At 40.0% G+C, this 6,000-nt stretch overlaps 1 long non-coding RNA gene across 4 annotated transcripts in view; it reads right to left on the bottom strand.

Moving 5' to 3' along the window:
- Nucleotides 1-347: 347 nt before the first annotated feature.
- LOC112986419 (uncharacterized) overlaps nt 348-6,000 on the bottom strand; it is a 48,588-nt gene continuing 42,935 nt past the window's right edge. For 3 of the 4 annotated variants that reach the window (XR_010390423.1, XR_010390424.1, XR_003260009.2), the window contains 4 exons: nt 5,644-5,779; nt 4,771-4,941; nt 4,450-4,632; nt 348-3,724 (listed from right to left, as the gene is read on the bottom strand). This is a non-coding gene — a long non-coding RNA (uncharacterized LOC112986419). The remainder of the gene's footprint in view (nt 3,725-4,449; nt 4,633-4,770; nt 4,942-5,643; nt 5,780-6,000) is intronic. The other variant, XR_010390425.1, reaches the window with a different exon arrangement.

The following is a 6,000-nucleotide window of genomic DNA, read 5'->3' as shown; positions in this document are numbered from 1 at the left end:
GGTAAGCTGGTCTCCTCCTTGCCAGTTAAGGTGACCATTTTCTAACATCTGCATCCATCAACTGCAAAAACGGGAAGAGAAAGCAACCGCACATACTGAAAAGACTGAAAAGGGGTCTGGAAAGGACTGAAAAGGACTATGGAAGGGGTTACAGATGTACTGGAAACATACCTGGTACTAACCTTCTCTGATTAGTGAGTAAATTCATCACTTTTGACTCCTGTCAAGGAACTCACAGTCTAACAGACAATTCAAACACATCACATATACGACATGAACTTTCAATCTGAAGAGAAATCAATTTCTAGAGACAATTACTGAAAAAACAATTTGAAGAAAACTTGTTGCTGTTTGAAAAAATCCTTTATGCAAGCCAGGGTACACAACTGACATTATTATTAAGCAAAATTTGCCTTCAAAATATATGCATTAAGTTTTACTGAAATATAAGAACAGAATGTACATATTAGATGGTACTATGTGCCCCATTCATAAATCAGAAACAGAGAACGGGTGGGGAATTATGCCTTGTTCTAACAAACTGCGATCAATCACTGATTGTGCAAATGTAACTTGTTACAAGTCAGAAACCTGGAACGAATTAGGGTAGTTATAACCTTGGGAAAAGAGTGCTTCTCTTTATCTTTCTGCATTGTGAAGAAATGAATTAGGCATTGATAACAGCAGTCTTTAGAACTAAATAAATTCATGTTGCATCTGTTTCAACAGTAAAATGAATGTTTCAGCCTTTTGTAATGGGCCCTTTTTTTTTTTTTTAATGTTCAATTATGTACTGGAAAGAATTCTAAGACATCATGAAGGTTAAAGTAACCTTAAGGTATCTATTGAACTGGATAAGAGTGCACGGAGGAAAAAAAATCATTGAAGTTATGGATGATACATAAGAACGAATTCAATACTTCATGAAGAGAAGGTGTGGATAACTGACATCCACAAAAGGCAAGTGGTATGTATACATCTCTGCAGAATATTTCTAGACAGACATCTCAATCTCTAGAATAGGTATCAGTCCACACCTTTTGCTGAGGTGTATGTTGTCCACAACATTATTTATCATCACTGAAGAATGACTTTTAGATTAGGTCATTTATATTTGCAGAATCTAAAGGTGCAATTGGCCTGCACTGGACTTAAAAATGATTCATTATTTTAGCTTCATTTCACTTTGGCAAAAAAGATGGAACATGATTTTAAGCAGCATTGCTTATTCTTGTATGTGAAATTCCTTCCAATTGTCTCAACTACTTTCTTTTCTTTCCAGCTGATCTGCAGAAGGTCATTTGATTTAACCTTTGTTATGGATTATGGATATATGTGTCTTCCAGTGAGCTTTCAATCCTAATGCAATATTATCCTTATAAAGCTGAAACATTACTTTATATAGCAAGATATAAAAATTATAGGCATTGACTATCTACTTAAGTTGCTTGAAGTCAAATTTGTGTCTGAAATGCGGAAAAATCTACCTTGACTTGAATTTTTTATTTTAATTTTGGATCATATATTGATTTCTTTCATAGTTATTTCTTCTTAAGAAGGTTGGGGCTGTAAACTGGATCACAGGTTAACTAGTGTGAGTGATTCTTCAAATACTTCTGTTTCTAGAGAAAATTGCAGAGGAGAAGGAATAACTCTGTTAGGCTCTTCAGTTTCAGACATCTCAAATCTGAATCTACATTACCCACTTCATATTTGCTTGTTGGGCAAGATGGTCTTTTTTCAGTGTTTGAGAGCACCATGCACAGCAGGATTCACGTCCACGATTAAGGTTTCTAGGCAGCGATGCAGCACAAACAAACAGATTAGACTACAGATACCATGTCTGCAGTAACGCAGAGAAGACCCTGCATTTAGTTGCTTCCCATTGCACCATCTTTCTTTTCTATGCCCATCAAGACATTGCCACTTCGTTCCTTTCTGCTTCTTAGGACACGGCAACAGATATAAGGCAAATTATGGAAAGCCGAAAGGCAAGTATAAATCTGTAGCAGCAGAGCACTGTCCTTTCTCGAGTTCTCAGCATTTCATTTCCGATAGCAACACCTTCTTTGAATCCATGAAAGGTTTATTCTGAACTTAAAAACATATCTAAATTCTAGAGATACGATTTGCTTGAACAATAAAACTGCATTTCATGCGTATGAGCCTGTATGCAGAAATGCCTAAAGTACTGCAATGTTAGTCTGCTTTTATTAATAGCTTACCTTCACTCCAACCTCTTTAACACATATGCAAAAGTGTAGTCAGAAAAACTCCTTGACAGAAAACTACTCAATAAACTTTCGCAATAGGTACTTTTGATGTGTTTTTTATTGTATTTTTATGGATCCCAGAACTGTCCTCTGAAGGGTATCAGGAATAAGCAGGGCTGTGCTCACCGTGGCTGTGGAAGCAGGGACAAGCCCAATAACGTGACATAAATAACAGCCTGTGCTGGTGGAGGAACCCCAGCTCTCCCGTTTCCCCAGGACATCTGCTTCGCTACTAAATATCCCAGAATAGCCATGTTTTGCCAAGAGAACACCCTCGGTACACTATTCTTATTCCTCATATGCAGAGTCAGTGTATTTAATTCCAAATATTTATGCAAATAGACTGTTTTTCACTTAGATATTTGACAAAACGTTTGGTTAAATCTGAACTTGTCTTGCTAGTCCTGGCAAGGCTTTTGTGATCCACTGTAAGCAGAAATCTGCAAGATAAAATGTATTTTGAAATTACAGATAGATGGATACTGTTGACTGTAATCTTTCCGCGCTTTCCAAGAACTACCGTTATGATTTTATCCACGGGTACGACATGAGTATTGTTCTGCGGGAACAAAATATCAAACTCTAGCAAATCTTTTCCCAGAAAAAAGGATATATGTCAGAGCAGTAAAGAGAATAAGTATTTTTAAACCCTGTTTTTCTTCTTACCTATTCTTTTCCTTTTTCAATGTATGCAAGCACGATGGCCTTTTCTTTCTAGCTCCAAACTTAATGGTGGGTCTGTGCGCAAAGGACTCGGCAAATAGCATACCATAGCACAGCCACGGTGATCTGGTTGCACTGTGTGTTTCTTTGTGTTGCAGGCAGGGATTTTTCCCTTTCATACATCATTCACAACTAGCCAGACCAATTTCACAATGTCATCTCAAAAAATACCCCTGGCAGAAAGAAAAGAAGAAAGAAAAAAAATCTATCTTTTGTTGTTGTTTTGAATATTAGCCATACTGGGCCCAGATATCGTTGCCTCTGCCCTACTTCAGAGGCTCCACTGGTAGCAAAGATCACATGAGTAGGAGAGAAAAATAAATAACAGATTTTCTGCTGTTTTCTTGGTTTTGAAAGTTCTTCTATCGTCTATAAACACAAAGCACATGTATCATCGATCTGATGCATCAAGAAAGGCACCGATTATAATGTGTTGTTGCCTCATTTTCTATTTCAACTAAGAGGCTGTTTGGGTGGTACGTTCGGAAGCACAAAGGGCAGTGAAGGCACCTAAGTCTTCCTGGAAATCAGCGGGAAAAGGGAGCCACGCACACATTCATAGCTTTGGTGCAGCTTTCCATATCGGACTTCTATTTCCCCAGGGACACAAGGAAAAGAGGCCAGAGCCGAAGGGCTGGCTGACGCCTTCACGTACGGAGAGGCCCAGCAGCTCGCGAGTCACGAGGGCTGTTCACCGCCTTTCCCATGAGTTTGATCCGTGCTGCAGACTTGAAAGGGAAAACAATTTTTTTGGTGTGGGTGCATTTACTAACTAGATTTAGTTTAAATGAACATATAATTGGAGGCAAGCCTGATTTCATTAAACTAACAGAAAATGAAACCCTGTATGCAAATCGCAACTGAGATTCAAGTAATAAATTAATAGAATAACAACTATAGTTGCTTTGATTGTCTACGTATCTTATGATTAGGTATACAGAGCAGGTAATCTGTTCATGAAGCTGAACAAGAATTGGCTTTCAGTACTCCTGCATTACACACCCGGAGAAAGTAGCTGTGTTTTTTTTAATCTGAAACACCCCAAACAAGATTGCCTTTCCTGAGAGTGATTTTTGATTTGATACTCCAATTAAAGGAGCTTGCTCTTTGGCTAGAACCAAAAAGACTTGTTTCAGGATAATACAGAGACTAACTTGATGTCCATAACCACAATTACTTAACAACAATTAATATCACCCTCTTACTTCTCCGCACAAATGGATCATGTGATCTTACCCATTTATTTAAATGAGGTGATTGCTGAACAATGTTTAAAGCCCACAGTAGAAGTCTTAACTATATAGAAGACAATCTTCAATTTTAGAAAGTCATTAATGACACTATTCCCCATAATGATAAAAATGTATGAATCCATCCATTGCGACAAGAATAAAACTACTATTAGACAAGAATAGGAATGAAAAGGAGATAAAGAAAAGTGAAATTTTCTCACCTGCTTGCTTGCGACTGTTGCCTCATTTATCTGAAGATACTGCAACCACGTGGCTCGGTCACGCGGAGAGCGTCGCAGATAACAGCAGACCCAGCTGCGTAACTACGGGTTGAACCGCTTCCTCCTGAGGATGCTGCTCTGAAACACCCATCACGGCTGACTTCCTTAGATACCGTTGGTGAACTGAGAGAGGAAAGAGGTCACTTCTCTTCTACCTTGACTTTTCTTTCTTTCTTTCTTTTTTTTTTTTTTTTTTTTTTTTTTTTTTTTTTTTTTTTTTTTTTAAGAAAGTGACTTTCATATTCAGCCTCAGACACCTACCTTTCTAATTTCAGGTCTTCGCAGCTGGTCCGTGCATCCTGGAAGCACCCTAGTAGGTGTCAGTTTTGCTACGGCAGGCAGATGCCAGGCCCCAGGTCACTGGTGTCACCAGTCCTCGGGATGCCTGGTGTCTGGATAGATCTGCTGATGCATACGCCTGACATCTGTTCCCTAATAAGAGTCAAAAATAGAATTTGTGTGGGCCCACTGTGAAGAAACTGCCACCAGCTTTCAATCTGGGGTAGCAGCTCTGGGGCCACCTTCATGAGCAACATTTGGTATAGGACCATGCCCTTTCTTAAAAAAAAAAAAAAGCTCTCAACTTAGTCAGCAACATACATTCACTCCTACAGATTTGCAACAGCCCTGAAATAAGTCTGAGTGCCTCATAAGAGTTGACGTCCTTACGCTGAGCAAAAAAGCTGAGCGTGTAATCACAGGCCTTAATTTCATAACATACTTTGTTCCTCTTGCCCTAGAAAGAAAGAGACGCTTTTCTTTTGTATTAAATTAGGTTCCATCTAATGTCAGACAATTAAAGTTGATGTAGGTCAGAGTTCCCCTCTGGGCAGTTGCACACGCAGTGCCAACGAGAAACTCGGTCCCCACGGCACAGACGCTGAAGCAGGAGCGAGGAGACACAGCCCTCGGTGACGTAACCACTCATTCCGACAGCAGGCACTCAATGTGTTTTTAAAAGGAAGAAACCATCCTGCCTTACAGTGAGGGCTCTAACTTCCTTCTTTCCTTGCCCCCTTCCACCACCTCCTCACGTGGCCACTCTGCTACCCCCTCTCCCACCACAGTCCCTCCTGTTCTTCATCCAGAGGTCTCTTCTCAGCAACCCCCAAAGAGCAGGAACAGAAAACGCACCAGCCTGGGGGTCGCAGAAGCTCTGCACTTCACTGTGGCCATCCTCTACCTCACTTTTCATCTGCCTCAGAAAAGGCTGCAGTTAGACAGCATCTTTCCAGAGAGAAACATGGTTTCGATGAGTCTCCACGAACACCTGTAACAGCTGTATATTTGTAATAATAACTGGCTTTATACTCGACGCAGAGAAGAGCACAGCAGCTTTCACTGCTAAAAGAGGGGGCCCTGTTTTAACGCAATGACCTGAGCAAGTTATTTTGTACTACAGGGGGTAGAAGGTTGACTTAGATTCATCAGCCCTTCTATATCCCCATACGGAAGGAGGATTTATACCATATATGCATGTGTGTGTGTAAA

This window comes from Dromaius novaehollandiae, chromosome 9, assembly GCF_036370855.1.
Source record: "Dromaius novaehollandiae isolate bDroNov1 chromosome 9, bDroNov1.hap1, whole genome shotgun sequence".
In the NCBI taxonomy this organism is placed as follows: domain Eukaryota; kingdom Metazoa; phylum Chordata; class Aves; order Casuariiformes; family Dromaiidae; genus Dromaius; species Dromaius novaehollandiae.
The sequence above is the reverse complement of the archived record's forward strand: the minus strand, read 5'-3'. Positions and strand labels throughout refer to the sequence as shown.